This window comes from Triticum aestivum, chromosome 7D (genome assembly GCF_018294505.1).
Source record: "Triticum aestivum cultivar Chinese Spring chromosome 7D, IWGSC CS RefSeq v2.1, whole genome shotgun sequence".
Classification (NCBI taxonomy): domain Eukaryota; kingdom Viridiplantae; phylum Streptophyta; class Magnoliopsida; order Poales; family Poaceae; genus Triticum; species Triticum aestivum.
Genome location: NC_057814.1, coordinates 602,411,045 through 602,429,766, shown reverse-complemented (window position 1 = coordinate 602,429,766; position 18,722 = coordinate 602,411,045). Strand labels below are relative to the sequence as shown.

The 18,722-nt window shown below is 44.1% G+C and overlaps 1 long non-coding RNA gene across 1 annotated transcript; it reads right to left on the bottom strand.

The window, feature by feature from the left end:
- Positions 1-6,314: 6,314 nt before the first annotated feature.
- On the bottom strand, positions 6,315-9,284 carry LOC123167161 (uncharacterized). The gene is made up of 2 exons (XR_006483823.1): positions 8,910-9,284; positions 6,315-6,737 (listed from the first exon to the last, which is right to left on the bottom strand). It is a non-coding gene; the product is annotated as an uncharacterized lncRNA (long non-coding RNA).
- Between the last annotated feature and the right edge of the window lie 9,438 nt (positions 9,285-18,722).

Sequence of the window (18,722 nt, the reverse complement as noted above, 5' to 3'; positions counted from 1 at the left end):
AGATAATCTTGATCATAAACCCACAATTCATTGGATCTCGACAAACACACCGCAAAAAGAGTTACATCGAATAGATCTCCAAGAAGATCGAGGAGAACTTTGTACTGAGATCCAAAGAGAGAGAAGAAGCCATTTAGCTAATAACTATGGACCCGAAGGTCTGTGTTAAACTACTCACACATCATCGGAGAGGCTATGGTGTTGATGTAGAAGCCCTCCGTGATCGATTCCTGCTCCGACGGAGCGCCGGAAAAGGCCCCAAGATGGGATCTCATGGGTACAGAAGGTTGCGGCGGTGGAAATAGGGTTTCGTGGTGCTCCTGGATGGTTTCGGGGTACGTAGGTATATATATAGGAGGAAGAAGTAGGTTGGTGGAGCCACGAGGGGCCCACGAGGGTGGGGGCGCGCCCAGGGGGGGCAAGCGCGCCTCCCTGCCTCGTGGCCTCCTTGGTTGTTTCTTGACGTCCACTCCAAGTCCTCTGGATCACGTTTGTTCCAAAAATAACTCTCCCGAAGGTTTCATTCCGTTTGGACTCCGTTTGATATTCCTTTTCTGCGAAACACTGAAATAGGCAAAAAAACAGCAATTTGCACTGGGCCTTGGGTTAGTAGGTTAGTCCCAAAAATAATATAAAAGTGTATAATAAATCCCATTAAACATCCAAAACAGAATATATAATAGCATGGAACAATCAAAAATTATAGATACGTTGGAGACATATCAAGCATCCCCAAGCTTAATTCCTGCTCGTCCTCGAGTAGGTAAATGATAAAAACAGAATTTTTGATGTGGAATGCTTTCTAGCATATTCTTCAATGTAATTTTCTTTATTGTGGCATGAATGTTCAGATCTGAAAGATTCAAGATAAAAGTTTAATGTTGACATAAAAATAATAATACTTCAAGCATGCTAACCAAGCAATTATGTCTTATCAAAATAACATAGCCAAAGAAAGCTTATCCCTACAAAATCATATAGTTTGGCCATGCTTCATTTTCGTCACACAAAATGCTCTCATCATGCACAACCCCGATGACAAGCCAAGCAATTGTTTCATACTTAGCCTTTTCAAACTCTTTCAACTTTTACGCAATATATGAGCGCGAGCCATGGACATAGCACTATGTGTGGAATAGAATATAATGATTGAGGTTGTGTGAGAAGACAAAAAAGGAGAAAGTCTCACATTGACGCGGCTAATCAACGGGCTATGGAGATGCCCACCGATTGATGTCAATGCAAGGAGTAGGGATTGCCATGCAACGGATGCACTAGAGCTATAAATATAAGAAAGCTCAACAAAAGAAACTAAGTGGGTGTGCATCCAACTTGCTTGCTCATGAAGACCTAGGGCATTTGAGGAAGCCCATCATTGGAATATACAAGCCAAGTTCTATAATGAAAAATTCCCACTAGTATATGAAAGTGACAAAATAAGAGACTCTCTATCATGAAGATCATGGTGCTACTTTGAAGCACTAGTGTGGAAAAAGGATAGTAACATTGTCCCTTCTCTCTTTTTCTCTCATTTTTTTATTTGGGCCTTCTTTTTTCTTCTTTTGGCCTCTTTTTTTTCTTTCGTCTGGAGTCTCATCCCGACTTATGGGGGAATCATAGTCTCAATCATCCTTTCCTCACATGGGACAATGCTCTAATGATGATCATCACACTTTTATTTACTTACAACTCAAGAATTACAACTCGATACTTAGAACAAAATATGACTATGTGAATGCCTCCGGCGGTGTACCGGGATATGCAATGAATCAAGAGTGACATGTATGAAAAATTAAGCATGGTGGCTTTGCCATAAATACGATGTCAACTACATGATCATGCAAGGCAATATGACAATGATGATGCGTGTCATAATAAACGGAACGGTGGAAAGTTGCATGGCAATATATCTCGGAATGGCTATGGAAATGCCATAATAGGTAGGTATGGTGGCTGTTTTGAGGAAGAAATAAGGAGGCTCATGTGTGAGAGAGCATATCATATCACGGGGTTTGGATGCACCGGCGAATTTTGCACAAACTCTCAAGGTGAGAAAGGGCAATGCACGGTACCGAAGAGGCTAGCAATGATGGAAGGGTGAGAGTGCGTATAATCCATGGACTCAACATTAGTCATAAAGAACTCACATACTTATTGCAAAAATCTACAAGTCATCAAAACCAAGCACTACACGCATGCTCCTAGGGGGATAGATTGGTAGGAAAAGACCATCGCTCGTCCCCGACCGCCACTCATAAGGAAAGCAATCAAAGAACACTTCATGCTTCAAATTTGTCACACAACATTTACCATACGTGCATGCAACGTGACTTGCAAACTTCAACACAAGTATTTCTGAATTTCACAATTACTCAACTAGCACACCTCTAATATTACCACCTTTATATCTCAAAACAACTATCAAGTATCAAACTTCTCTTACTATTCAATGCACTTTAAAGTTTTTATCTTGGATGCCTATCATCTTAGGACTAATTTTATAACCAAAGCAAATTACCATGCTGTTCTAAAGGATTCTCAAAATAATATAAGTGAAGCATGAGAGATCAATTATTTCTATAAAATAAAACCACCACCATGCTCTAAAAAGATATAAGCGAAGCACTAGAGCAAAATTATCTAACTCAAAAGATATAAGTGAAGCACATAGAGTATTCTAATGAATTCCGATTCATGTGTTTCTCTCTCAAAAGGTGTGTACAGCAAGGATGATTGTGGTAAACTAAAAAGCAAAGACTCAAATCATACAAGACGCTCCAAGCAAAACACATATCATGTGGTGAATAAAAATATAGCTCCAAGTAAAGTTACCGATGGACGAAGACAAAAGAGGGGATGTCTTCCGGGGCATCCCCAAGCTTAGGATTTATGGTTGTCCTTGGATTTTACCTTGGGGTTCCTTGGGCATCCCCAATCTTAGGCTCTTGCCACTCCTTGCTCCATAATCCATCAAATCTTTACCCAAAACTTGAAAACTTCACAACACAAAACTTAACAGAAAATCTCGTGAGCTCCATTAGCGAAAGAAAACAAAACACCACTTTAAGGTACTGTAATGAACTAATTCTTTATTTATATTGGTGTTAAACCTACTGTATTCCAACTTCTCTATGGTTCATAAACTCCATTACTAGCCATAGATTCATCAAAATAAGCAAACGACACACGAAAAACAGAATCTGTCAAAAACAGAACAGTCTGTAGTAATCTGTTTCTAACTTAAACTTCTGGAAATCCAAAAATTCTAAAATAAATTTCTGGACGTGAGGAATTTATCTATTAATCATCTGCAAAAAGAATCAACTAAATAGCACTCTGCAGCAAAAAGTTGTAGCTAATCTCGTGAGCGCTAAAGTTTCTGTTTTTTACAGCAAGATCAAAAAGACTTCACCCAAGTCTTCCCAAAGGTTCTACTTGGCACAAACATTAATTAAAACATAAAACCACATTTAAACAGAAGCTAGATGGATTATTTATTAATAAAAATAACCAAAAATCAAGAAACTAAAATAAAATTGGGTTGCCTCCCAACAAGCGCTATCGTTTAATGCCCCTAGCTAGGGATAAAGGCAAGGATAGATCTAGGTGTTGCCATAATGATGTTAAGGTAAATCACAAAAAATCATCTCATATTCCCTATGTTCAGCAGTGAGTTTTCTTTGTGGCAAGCAAAAGTAATCAAAAGGGATAAATTTAATAGGACAAAAGTCCCCAAGATCAAGCTCGGGAGGTATGGGTTCCTCCTTTTGGCCCCTTATATTGCACAACCAATTCATCATTATAAGCATTCTTTTGGCAATAAGTCATGAGCCTTTGTTCAAGAGAAAAACTTAACCCATTGTTCTCAATATCAAAGTCATCATTAAGTTCAGAAATTCTATCAACTAGAACATTGGTAGGAACCTTTTTTCTAAGGTTTTCATTGTAAGCAACATGATCAAAGGATCGTAAGCGCATTAAGTCTTCTTGATTAAAAAGGATAGCCTCTATGGGAGGACGACCAGTGTCCACCCTATAATGCGCAAAAATTTCATTGGCCTCTTTCATTATAAATCTGAACTCATGTGCCAAAAAGATAGTAGCCGCTTGCTTAACAGCCGCAAGACTACTAGTTCTATGAAGCATAGACCCACCCATAGAGGGTAGGCTACCGGCACAAGTAAAGAAATCTTGAATAACTCCTTTCTCAATAATATTACCGCTAGCAATCCAAAACTTTTTAGTGTGTAAAATAGTAGGATCTTCAAGAGGATCATCAAAAACATCAAAGTTTTCCATATTATTATCCTTATCAACGATAACCTCCCCAGTTTCACACATAACGGCAGCACAGAGAACGATCACACAAGAAGCAAGCGAAAAAGAGGTGAACGGGAAAAAAGGGCAAATAAAACAGCAAGGGTGAAGTGGGGGAGAGGAAAACGAGAGGCAAAGGGCAAATAATGTAATGCGAGTGATAAGAGTTTGTGATGGGTACTTGGTATGTCTTGACTTGTGCGTAGACTCCCCGGCAACGGCGCCAGAAATCCTTCTTGCTACCTCTTGAGCATGCGTTGGTTTTCCCTTGAAGAGGAAAGGGTGATGCAGCAAAGTAGCGTAAGTATTTCCCTCAGTTTTTGAGAACCAAGGTATCAATCCAGTAGGAGGCACACGCAAGTCCCTCGTACCTACACAAACAAATAAGAACCTTGCAACCAACGCGATAAAGGGGTTGTCAATCCCTTCACGGCCACTTGCAAAAGTGAGATATGATAGAGATGATAATATTTTTGGTATTTTTATGATAAAGATTGAAAGTAAATATTGCAAAGTAAAAATAGATTGGAAACTTATATGATGGAAAATTGACCCGGAGGCCATAGGTTTCACTAGTGGCTTCTCTCAAGATAGCATAAGTATTACGGTGGGTGAAGAAATTACTGTCGAGCAATTGATAGAATTGAGCATAGTTATGAGAATATCTACGCATGATAATGTATATAGGCATCACGTCCGCAACAAGTAGACCGACTCCTGCCTGCATCTACTACTATTACTCCACACATCGACCGCTATCCAGCATGCATCTAGAGTATTAAGTTCATAAGAACAGAGTAACGCATTAGGCAAGATGACATGATGTAGAGGGATAAACTCAAGCAATATGATATAAACCCCATCTTTTTATCCTCGATAGCAACAATACAATACGTGTCGTTTCCCTTTCTGTCACTAGGATCGAGCAACGCAAGATTGAACCCAAAGCTAAGCAGTTCTCCCATTGCAAGAAAGATCAATCTAGTAGGCCAAACCAAACTGATAATTCGAAGAGACTTGCAAAGATAACCAATCATACATAAAAGAAATCAGAGAAGATTCAAATATTGTTCATAGATAATCTTGATCATAAACCCACAATTCATCGGATCTCGACAAACACACCGCAAAAAGAGTTACATCGAATAGATCTCCAAGAAGATCGAGGAGAACTTTGTATTCAGATCGAAAGAGAGAGAAGAAGCCATCTAGCTAATAACTATGGACCCGAAGGTCTGTGGTAAACTACTCACACATCATCGGAGAGGCTACGGTGTTGATGTAGAAGCCCTCCGTGATCGATTCCCCCTCCAGCAGAGCGCCGGAAAAGGCCCCAAGATGGGATCTCACGGGTACAGAAGGTTGCGGCGGTGGAAATAGGGTTTCGTGGTGCTCCTGGATGGTTTCGGGTTATGTAGGTATATATAGGAGGAAGAAGTAGGTCGGTGGAGCCACGAGGGGCCCACAAGAGTGGGGGCGCGCCCAGGGGGGCAGGTGCGCCTCCCTGCCTTGTGGCCTCCTTGGTTGTTTCTTGACGTCCACTCCAAGTCCTCTAGATCACATTTGTTCCAAAAATAACTCTCCCTAAGGTTTCATTCCGTTTGGACTCCGTTCGATATTCCTTTTCTACGAAACACTGAAATAGGCAAAAAAACAGCAATCTGCACTGGGCCTTGGGTTAGTAGGTTAGTCCCAAAAATAATATAAAAGTGTATAATGAAGCCCATTAAACATCCAAAACATAATATATAATAGCATGGAACAATCAAAAATTATAGATACGTTGGAGACGTATCAGTATGTACTAGTGGTACGTACCGTACGAGGAAGAAGGCAACAAGATGTATGTTTTGCGTGACAGTCTCTTCTTACAGGACGTACTAGACCTAGTGGACCTCATTGTTGAAATGGGAGTACTCCCTATCATAGATGGCACGATTCAGAGTGGTGGGCAGCGGGCATAATTCGGAGCTGCTTAGTCTTAAACCCCTTGAAGAAGTCCCATCAAAAGGAATAGCCATCCTCTACATGTGCTTGTCAGGCTCACTTCCGTAATAAATCACAGAATAGCCCAAAGTCCCACCAGCCCCAAGATCAGGACTGCTGGTGGACTTCCTTGATATAGATAACCAGTACACAAATAATATTACATCGGGTTGAGCCAGAGTGCTCTACAATCTGGTACAAACTTGTAAAACAGGTGGCCGTGGAATATGACAGTGGGTGACGGTGATATAGCACCAATACAATAAAGTAAGCCAAGCATCAGGGTGAGGCTTGACTATTTTATTTGTGTAGCGGAAGCACTAGTGGATGATACACGTGGTAGACTCCAAATCCACAGGTGACTGACTGGGAACACCTCTACGTGTTGGGCTCGTTTGCGCAGTCCTCCTCTGCAAGCTCATCCTCCTCCAGGTCTGGCCAAGACAATAGCCAGGGACAAGCCTGTGAGTACGTAGGAATGTACTCGCAAACATTATGAACAAAAGGTACTCGCTCCATTTTTGTATATAAGGCCACTATGAAAAATACATTTTGCATCTATACAAGTCCACCAATAGTAATCGAGGCAAATATTAATGACATTTTCTCATACTAGTAACCCATGATTTAATTACTAGCATGCATGTAGCGGATGATAATGACATGCTCACCTACTTCCTCCACCACGGCCACTCAGTTACCTCTAATGTGCATGCACCCTATTAATTAACCTGGTAACCGAGAAAACAAATTGTCTTGTAAAGCACGCATTAATTTTTATCTTGGTACCTATAATTTGAGTTTGTGGCCTTGTATATAAAAATGGAGGGAGTATAACGAATGCAAATGCTCATGAAGGTCTATGCTAAATGCACATGTTGACTGGAATTAAATCATGACATGATAATGTGGATCTGATGTGGATAAATAATCAAATAACTGTAGTGATAGCCAAGAAATTTAAAGTGGAACATCAAGCGTTAGACCGCCCGAGAAATTCTAGGAAAAATGCCAAACGGGTGTCTGAAAGCGACGCCTCGTAAGGTCTTGAAAAGAAATGCCGAACGGGTGTCTAAAAGAGAATCGGGCGAGACAGAACTGCCCGAGAACTCAAGCGACGCCACGTAAGGTCTTGAAAAGAAATGCCAAACGGGTGTATAAAAGAGAATCGGGCGAGACAGGACCGCCCGAGAACTCAAGCGACGCCACGTAAGGCCTTGAAAATAAAACTGAGTATCCGGGTAGTCTAGCCATCCCAGGTGATACTCAGAAGAGAAAATAAAGCTGAGTGCACGGGTAGTCTAGCCATCATAAGTGACACTCGGTACAATTAAATAAGAGAAACGGGTTAGTCCATCACATCAATATGCATAACAATATTATTCATGGCAGCCTCGGTGGTGCCCATAATTATCCTGCAAGATGGATCAAGCTCAATTTAATTATCTTCCTCCAAAGACCGACACTGGGACCGATACTTGACCCTTCCCAACTGTGCCCTTGACCGTGGACATGGCTATTCGAATAGATGTAACTCTGCAGAGGGTGTACTCTTTACCCACATGTATGGAATTTCTGTAGCCAATGTTTAGACCATGACTAATTTCCATTACGGTTTTTGGGTTGGAAACGCACCTGACCAGCACACACCAGAATAACTTTCCAGATGCCAGGAATCACCCAAAGCATCTTTCAAGAAAAAACTCTAAGTCAGGGAGACCATCGCCTCGAATAGCATGGGATCACTATTAATATGCGCAGATTACAAGGGGTTCCCCACCTCTCGGCCCAGCCGGATACACCCATGCCCCCTGACCCGATGACTGGCATTAGTCCATGGCCATGGAACCCTCATCGTGGCCTCTCTAAGTGGTGTGTACACGGAAAGGGGTTAACAACTTACTAAATCGCACTCCCCTTGTGGGAAGACAAGTGGCAGCACGGTGTGTAGTTAGGCTTAATGGAATAAGACTGGATTCTAGGTCGACTCAGGAGGTGTTTTTATTAAGACTGGCATGTCTCACATGCCACAGTGACACCGTCGTGTCGTAACACAGTCCGCGCCCATCGGCACGTCCAAGGCAGGAGATACACTCCTGTATTCTTTCCACATTCATACGTTAGCAAAATACCTGAAGAGTCAAATAGTGCTCACATGACATGCAACAGGGTTCATGCAATAGTGCTCAAATTGACGTGACCGATGAATGCTTCTACTATTACTACTATACGGTGCAAAACTACTCCGATGCCACCATGCAGGTACACAAAAGTTGTCTCAAACTATTTTTAAATAAATACTAAAATAAACTAGAGTGAAAAACAAGAATTTCAGAAAAAGAAACAATTGAAACTGATCTGTGGTTTAAAAGTTACTAAGGATTTAAAACCTTCTGTAACAAAATAATTGCCAGTGGGTTCCTGCGGTAATAAGTGAAAACGCCTCGGCCAGAAATATGCTTCCTAGAGAAGAAAGCGTAAACTGGCAAAAGACGCTTCCGAAAATAACAGAAAAGAACAAAATACTGATGGGTTGGCCCCACCCGTCAGGTTTGAAATTCAAACGCGCTTTACGCACGCGTGTACAGAGGGGAGGGGGTGGTCACCAGCGGCGATGGTCGGGACGTGTTCAGGGTGGCGCCCTGTGTCGGTGGGTGGTCGTGGTGGTCACCGGCGAGCACCAGAACAACGGCGAGGTTGACTCCGGCGGACGGCGGCGTCGGGTGGTTGTGCGCATCAACGGAGAGGGCTCAGGTTGTCAAATTGAAGCGCGAAAACGATCACATGGTGGATCAGTGGGCTACTGGCAGATTTTTGGAGGTGGAGGTGTAGTAGTGGTGTCGTGCTGATCGGGGAGGGTGGCGGCGGACCGGTAGTCGGATCCGGGGAAGACAACCTTCTCGAGGTCGAGGTGGTGTGCGGGAGGTAGATTGCGATGGTGGTGGAGTGGTGTTGGTGATGAACGAGGCTCGGGGTGGCCTTTTATAGGCGGTCCGAGCAGGTCAGTGGCGGAGTGGATCACGTCGGAGTTATTCCGGCCGACAAGGTAGGTTTGGACGGCGGTCAGGGGCGGTGAGGAGTGGATGAGGTCGAGGGAATACTCCAGAAGCATTAACATGGACGGAGCTCAGTCCTACGGCCTTATCCACGGCGAGGTGTCCGCGCGGGTGTGGCGGTGGCGATCGGCTCCGGCGACTGCCAGCCAGCCGCGGGGCGGTTTGGGCGGTGGGTTAACGCCGCAGAAGAGGTGCCGCGTGGATAGGTGGTAGGCAGGGGAGCAGTAGGGGAGTGAAGGCGCTGGTCGGTGAGCTGATCCGCTCGGCCGCCGCTGCCGAGGGCGGTGGCAGGTGCACCGGCCAGCCAATGTGCTGGTCGGTGGCGAGGCACTGACCAGAGGGGTCCGGGCATCTCATTTATGCCTTAGGTAGACGACACCGCGCGGGGAAGTGGAAGAGGAGAAGTGCACGGCATCGATCTCCCTCTCTCTCTAAACTTCTGTCAACTCTGAATTTTACTGAAACTTTTTGACAGTGGTGAACAATGCACGACAGGTGTTTGATAAAATGCCAGAGAGCTCTAGGCATTTTAGAAAATTTTGAGAATATTTCTGGTGATGTTTCTATGCATAAGAGAGTGTCTGGCCAAATTTCAGAATTTTTGGAGCAAGGAGACCATGAAATGTGAATTTGGTCCAAATTGGAATTGCATGTAATTTGAAAATTTTGAACTGTGGAACCCGATTTTTTTGGTGAAATGGGTTTTGGGTACTGTCTAGTTGCTGGCGTAATCTTTGTGGATGCAGAAGAGTCACCTAGAATGTGGTTCCTTTGTAAACCAAAGAAACCTTGATAAACATAAATTCCACCTTGGGAATTTATTAAATATGAGGAAAAATATTTTTGTGGAGAAGTGAGGTGTTGGACACTGTCCTATAAAGTGAGGAAGACTAGGATAGGAATTTAGAGTGACAGAATAGATTTTTGGGATGAGTTAGAAGTGTTTGAAAAGAGTGAAGTGACCAAATCCTTGGAATATTTTTTAAAATGCCACAAAAATTCTTCTACCATAAGAAATGCTTTTGATATTAGAAAAAAATAAAGAAACCATTTTGAAAATAAAATTTGAAAACCAAGGGATAATTTTGGGGTGTTACAACACCTACCCCTCTTAAGAAAAATCTCGTCCCCGAGATTTCAGCTGTCCCTCAAACAGGTACGGATATTCAGTCCTGAGATGATCCTCTCTTTCCCAAGTTGCTTCTTCCTCGGTATGATTACTCCACTGAACCTTATAAAATTTTATCACGCTCTACCGGGTCCTCCGTTCAGACTCCTCCAAGATTTTTATCGGGCGCTCCTTATATGTAAGGTCTGGTTGAAGATCCAGGTCCTGGTGTTGGACTTGTTTGTCCGGGTTTCTAACACATCTCCTTAGTTGTGATACATGGAACACGTCATGAACATCTGACAATTTTGCTGGTAGCTCTAGTTGGTAGGCAACCCTGCCTCTCCGTGCAATTATTCTAAATGGTCCAACAAACCGTGGTGCTAGCTTTCCTTTGACCTTAAATCTCGGTAGTCCTCTCATTGGGGATACCCTTGTTGGGGAATGTAGTAATTTCAAAAAAAATCCTACACACACGCAAGACCATGGTGATGCATAGCAACGAGAGGGGAGAGTGTTGTCCACGTACCCTCGTAGACCGAAAGCGGAAGCGTTAACACAACGCGGTTGATGTAGTCGTACGTCTTCACGATCCGACCGATCAAGTACCGAACGTACGGCACCTCCGAGTTCAGCTCACGTTCAGCTCGATGACGTCCCTCGAACTCCGATCCAGCCGAGTGTTGAGGGAGTGTTTCGTCAGCACGACGGCATGTTGACGATGATGATGTTCTACCGACGCAGGGCTTCGCCTAAGCACCGCTACAATATTATCAAGGTGTAATATGGTGGAGGGGGGCACCGCACATGGCTAAAAGATCGTTGATCAATTGTGTGTCCATGGGGTGCCCCCCTGCACCGTATATAAAGGAGCAAGGGGGAGGCCGCCGGCCAAGGAGGAGGGCGTGCCAAGGGGGAGTCCTACTTTCCTTGTTGGAATAGGAGAAGGGAAGGGAGAAGGAGAAAGAAGGAAGGGGGCGCCCCCCCCTCCCTATTCCAATTCGGACTAGTCCATGGGGAGGGGTGCGGCCACCCTTTGGGGCCTTTCTCTCCTTTCCCGTATGGCCCATTAAGGCCCAATACGAATTCCCGTAACTCTCCGGTACTCCGTAACATACCCGAATCACTCGGAACCTTTCCGAAGTCCGAATATAGTTGTCCAATATATCGATCTTTACGTCTCGGCCATTTCGAGACTCCTCATCATGTCCCCGATCTCATCCGGGACTCCGAACTCCTTCGGTACATCAAAACACATAAACTCATAATATAACCGTCATCGTAACGTTAAGCGTGCGGACCCTACGGGTTCGAGAACTATGTAGACATGACCGAGACACCTCTCCGGTCAATAACCAATAGCGGAACCTGGATGCTCATATTGGCTCCCACATATTCTACGAAGATCTTTATCGGTCAGACCGCATAACAATATACGTTGTGCCCTTTGTCATCGGTATGTTACTTGCCCGAGATTCGATCGTTACCGGCAAGTCTCTTTACTCGTTCCGTAATACATCATCCCGCAACTAACTCATTAGTCACAATGCTTGCAAGGCTTATAGTGATGTGTATTACTGAGTGGGCCCAGAGATACCTCTCCGACAATCGGAGTGACAAATCCTAATCTCGAAATACGCCAAGCCAACAAGTACCTTCGGAGACACCTGTAGAGCACCTTTATAATCACCCAGTTACGTTGTGACGTTTGGTAGCACACAAAGTGTTCCTCCGGTAAACGGGAGTTGCATAATCTCATAGTCATAGGAACATGTATAAGTCGTGAAGAAAGCAATAGCAACATACTAAATGATTGAGTGCTAAGCTAACGGAATGGGTCAAGTCAATCACATCATTCTCCTAATGATATGATCCCGTTAATCAAATGACAACTCATGTCTATGGCTAGGAAACATAACCATCTTTGATCAACAAGCTAGTCAAGTAGAGGCATACTAGTGACACTCTGTTTGTCTATGTATTCACACATGTATTATGTTTCCGGTTAATACAATTCTAGCATGAATAATAAACATTTATCATGATATAAGGAAATAAATAATAACTTTATTATTGCCTCTAGGGCATATTTCCTTCAACCCTGAGGTACACATACTCATCAGGTTCGAAACTGACGTGACGATGTTTCTGGTCATAATAGCTTTTCTGACGGCTCTGAGCTGTTTTCAGTCTATCCTGAATAAGTTTCACTTTTGTTTTTGCTTCCTTGAGAACTTTCGGGCCAAAGATTCGGCTATCTCCGGTTTCAGACCAATTGAGTGGGGTACGACATCTTCGGCCATACAGTGCTTCAAAGGGTGACATCTTTAGACTTGCCTGATAGCTGTTGTTGTATGAGAATTCCGCATATGGCAAGCTATCCTCCCAACTGGCTCCATAAGTAAGAACACAAGCTCTTAGCATGTCTTCTAATATTTGGTTTACCCGTTCAGTCTGTGCCCCTGTTTGTGGGTGATATGCCGTACTGAAAACCAGTTGCGTTCCTTGGGCCTGCTGCAGGTGATCCCAAAACCTTGAGACAAACTGAGTGCCTCTGTCGGAGACTGTGGTCTTGGGTACTCCGTGTAGGCAGACAATTCGAGAGAGGTATAACCTAGCAAGCCTCTGAGTTGAGTATGTTGTTTTTACCGGAATGAAATGTACCACCTTGGTTAATAAATCCGTGATAACCCAGATTGCATCATTCCCGTGTCATGATCTCGGTATCCGACAATAAAATCCATTCCTATTTCGTCCCACTTCCATTCAGGTACTCTGAGTGGCTGCAATAATCCGGCTGGCCTTTGATGTTCTGCCTTTATACACTGACATGAGTCACACTGTGTAACATACACAGCTATATCTCTTTTCATCCCGTGCCACCAAAAGTTCTCATGTAAGTCCTTGTACATTTTGGTTCCTCCTGGGTGAATGGAGTATGGTGTCGTATGGGCTTTTGCCAAAATTTGTTGCTTGAGCTCTTCTTTGTCGGGCACGCATAGCCTTCTTCTGTACCATAGGATTCCTTGCTCAATAATGGTAAACTCAGATGCCTTGCCTAAGTTTACCTTCCTTTCAATTCCTTCAATGCTGGGGTGTCCTTTCTGAGCTTCTTTGATCTGAGCTTCCAACGTGGGCTTTACTTCTAGCTGAGAAACCGTTCCTTCTGTGACTAGAGCCATGTTGAGTTTGGCAAACTCCTGGTTGAACTCATGCTGTGGAAATCACACACTGTCATTGTCGATGCATGGATTTTGACTTAGGGCGTCCGGCACAACATTTGCTTTACCCGGGTGGTAATGAATCCCCACATCATAGTCCTTAATTAATTCTAGCCAGCAGCGTTGCCGTAGGTTTAGTTCTGGTTGGGTGGAGATATACTTAAGGCTTTTGTGATCCGTGTATATTTCACATCGGTTACCAAGAAGGTAATGCCGCCATTCCTTGAGGGCATGTATCACAGCTACCAATTCCAAGTCATGGGTAGGATAATTCTCTTCATGTCATCGTAGTTGCCTTGAAGCATATGCTACAAGTTTTCTCTCTTGCATTAAGACACACCCAATGCCCTTTCCGGATACGTCACAGTATATATCAAAAAATTTGTGTACATCTGGCACTGTCAGAACGAGTGCAGTTGTTAATCTCTTCTTTAGTTCCTGGAAACTTTTCTCGCATGCCTCGGTCCATTCAAACTTTTTATCTTTCTTGAGCAAGTGAGTCATGGGTTTGGCTATAGTGGAGAACCCTTCAATAAATCGTCGGTAGTAGCCAGCCAAACCAACAGAACTTCTGACTTCTGTTACGCTGGTGGGTTACTTCCATCCCAAGACATCTTTTACCTTGCTTGGGTCCACTGCTATTCCATCCCGTGTCAGAACATGTCCTAGAAAGCCAACTTTTCGTAACCAAAATTCACACTTACTGAATTTGGCATAGAGTTGATTTTTCCGTAATTCCTCGAGGACTATCCGAAGATGTTGCTCATGTTCTTCTGGTGTCTTGGAATAAATAAGTATATCATCAATGAACACAACCACAAACTTGTCCAAGTATTTCATAAAGACCTTGTTCATGAGATGCACAAAATAAGCAGCAGCGTTGGTTAATCCAAATGGCATCACAGTGAACTCATACAATCCATATCTGGTGGTAAAGGTAGTCTTTGGTACATCTGACGGTCGGATTCTTAATTGGTGGTAGCCTGATCTCAAGTCTATTTTTGAGAACACCTTGGCTTCAGCCAGTTGGTCGAACAAGTCATTGATCCATGGTGGTGGATATTTATTTTTGATGGTGACCAGGTTGAGTGCCCTATAATCAATACACAGCCTTAAGGTACCATCCTTTTTCTATGCGAATAACACCGGTGATCCCCATGGTGACGAGCTGGGTCGGACATAACCCTTCTCCAATAACTCCTTGATTTGCTTCTTCAGCTCAACCAGCTCTGTTCATGCCATGCAGAACGGCTTCTTATAGATGGGTGCCGTTCCGGGTGCTAGTTCAATAACGAACTCAATCTCATGATCCGGTGGCATGCCTGGTAGCTCCTCAGGTAATACGTCTGGATATTCACATACCACAGGAACTTTGCATAAGTCTATCATGTCCACTTGATTTAATTTTCCCTGCGAGGTGGACATTCTCTTTGTACCGACCATTACTATTTTCCCTTGACAGTCGGTGAGAGTTACTGTACGGCTATAGCAGTCTATAAAACCTTTATTCGTAGTCAACCAGTCCATTCCTAGAATGACGTCCAGATCGACTACTTCCAACACAATAAGGTTGGCTAAAAACTTCGTTCCTTTGATTTCAATGCTCACCTCCTTGCAGTACCATTGTGTACTTTGCTTTGATCCCGGGGACTGAATAACCATTGAATTTTCCAACGGCGAAAAAGAAAATTGATTCTTCAAGGCAAATCTTTTAGAGATGCACGAATGGGAAGCTCTGGAATCAAATAAAACTGTAGCATTAATTGTGTTGACAGGGAACATACCAAACACGATGTCCGGTGCATTCTGGGCTCAAACGTCACATGATTAACCTGTCCCTTTCTTTGGTTGTTATTGGGGTTGATTAACCTGTCCCTTTCTGTGGGGCTGCGTTTGTCCCGCGGCTATTGTTGTTGGGTCTTGGAGCATTATTTCCCTGTTTTGGGCACTGCCTAGCGTAATGCCCTTCCGCACCACAGCTGTAGCAAGTAATGCCAGGACGGTACACAGTTTCCTTGGCCCGATTGTTGAAAGTGCTACGACTCTGTTGCAGTCGTGGTGTCGGTACTGCTGGTCGGGGTATCACAGGCTTCTGAATTTCATTTTGGGGCCACTCATTTCGGGGCCTGTTGTTGCGGACCGGTGCTGACCGGTTCATACGGCGCTTGCGAATCTCATTCAGGTTGTCATGCTCATTTTCCAGAATAATAGCCTTGTCTACTAGTGTCTTGAAATTTGGAAAGGTGTGGACCACTAGTTGGCACTTCAGAGATGGAACAAGTCCGTCCAGAAACTTTTCCATCTTTTTGTTCCCTGTCATGTACTCATCATTGGCGTACCGAGCTAGCTGAGTAAATTGGTCCAGTTACTGGGTTACCCTTGTGCCCCGTTGCTTGTGATCCTCAAACTCTCGTCTCTTTAACTTCATGATACTATTGGGGATATGGGCTCCCCAGAAGTTTTCCTTGAATTGCTCCCAGATCATGTCCCCTCCATTGGGATGCGTGTGGCATAGATTTTCCCACCATGATGCTGCTGTACCAGAAAAGTAATGCGGAGCATATAGTACTTTTTCCTGGTCCGTACACTAGGCTATGACCAATTTCCGTTCAATGTCACGTAGCCAGTCGTCTGCCTCTAGAGGTTTATCTGCGTGAGAAAAGACCGTTGGGTTGGTCTTCTGGAGTTCAGATAATTTTGACCTCGGTTGGTGTTGTCCTAGGTGATTCCCCATATTTATCAAGTGATGCATCATTTCCTGGTGCTGTTGCTGACTTTGCTCGTACAGACGGAACAATTGTGAAAACGCAGAATCATTGCTTTGCTGACTTGTCTGTCCAGGTGTGAAATTGTTTCCCGTCTGCGCAAAGTTGTCCTCTGGCGGACTGGGCATAGAACGAATCCAGGGACGATGCATTTTCTTTCTGGGGTATTGGTGTAACATGATGAGAAAAGAATTTCAAAGGAGAGAAACAAATCTTTAAGAAACTAAAAATAAACTCCCCCCAAGACGCAAGTACACCAAGACATATTACACATGCAGGTTTTAATTATACATGGAGGACTTAATCATACAAGCATGATCTAATTATACAATATGCATGCCGTCGCCGTATACTACATGACCGCTAATTAAAACTAGTGCACTGCTCTAACTTCTAGCATGCTGCAGTCTGAGCCTACTACTTGCTATCTTACAAGGGAGGAAAAAGACAGAAGATAACTATTTGACAACTACATCTCCTTAAGGGTGGTTACGGTGTAGCTGCCTTGGCTGCCATCATGGAGTATCTGAGATGTCATAGGCCCTGCTGAGTGTGAGTCCCAGACGAGGTGCTGAAGATTCGACGTCCTCATCCGCCTCGTGTATGGTCTCCAGTTGCGCATTCGTTGATGCCACGCCCGCTCGCAGTGGCACTGTGCTTGTTGGTGGTGACGCTCAAACGGGAATGGGTGCAACCAAGCGGCTAGCTTCGTTGCTCGGGGATGGGCGCCGAAACGCGGAGTAGGTAGAAGGGATATAAGGTGGAGTCGGAATGCGTGGAGCACGTGGTGATGGAGAACGAAGCTCCCTCCTGCGAGGAACTCTCGCATGAGCTAAGTCCATTCGTACAATAAGATAGTCATCCACCAGTGAGGTGAAGACTAATTCTAGAGCCATGATACATTGAACCAGGGGTTCAATTGCCTCGTCCCTTTCTTCCGCGGTGCACGACAAAGCATAGTGAGTTGTATACGGAACATGGCATGGCAGGTAATAATAGTGACGGGTCTGCATGACTGGAAGGATGTCCCTAAGACGAGCAATGGCTTCACGAGCGGCCATCTGGATAGCATGCCTCTCACTAGGCATGACTCTCCCAACAAAGCGGTAGTTGCAGTGGGGCTCGACGGATTCAGCCCGAATATATACCGAGGCCTGGTACATGGTCAGGGTGTCCGTGATCCTGTTGGGGAAGATGGTGTACTCTGGACGGCTTGGTGATCGCACTGCAACTCTAGCGATGATGAAGAGAAGACGGGAGAATCCCGCAGGCTCGTTGGCGAATATCTGGGTCAGACAGCTGCCGCCAGACATCTACAACAGTAGAAAAAAATCCAAATAGTCATATCATAGGTATATGATGACTAAGGAAAATTTGTTACAATGAACAAAATGCATGCTAAGAAAATGTTAGGACTGATCCTATTACTAGCGAACACACCTAGGGCTTCCTACAGTCAGCCAGGCTCTGATACCAAGATTTGTTAGGCTCACTTCCGTAATAAATCACAGAATAGCCCAAAGTCCCACCAGCCCCAAGATCAGGACTGCTGGTGGACTTCGTTGATATAGATAACCAGTACACACATAATAGTACATCAGGTTGAGCCAGAGTGCTCTACAATCTGGTACCGATACAATAAAGTAAGGCAAGCGTCAGGGTGAGGCTTGACTATTTTATTTGTGTAGCGGAAGCACTAGTGGGTGATACACGTGGTAGACTCCAAATCCACAGGTGACTGACTGGGAACACCTCTACGCGTTGGGCTCGCTAGCGCAGTCCCCCTCTGCAAGCTCATCCTCCTCCAGGTCTGGCCAAGACAATAGCCAGGGACAAGCCTGTGAGTACGTTGGAATGTATTCGCAAACATTATGAACAAAAGGTATAAAAAATGCAAATGCTCATGCTGGACTATGCTAAATGCACATGTTGACTGGAATTAAATCATGACATGATAATGTGGATCTGATGTAGATAAATAATCAAATAACAGTAGTGATAGCCAAGAAATTTAAAGTGGAACATCAAGCGTTAGACCGCCCGAGAAATTCCTGGAAAAATGCCAAACGGGTGTCTGAAAGCGACGCCTCGTACGGTCTTGAAAAGAAAACTGAGTATCCGGGTAGTCTAGCCATCCCAGGTGATACTCAGAAAAGAAAATAAAGCTGAGTGCACGGGTAGTCTAGCCATCCCAAGTGACACTCAGTACAATTGAATAAGAGAAACGGGATAGTCCATCACATCAATAATATGCATAACAATATTATTC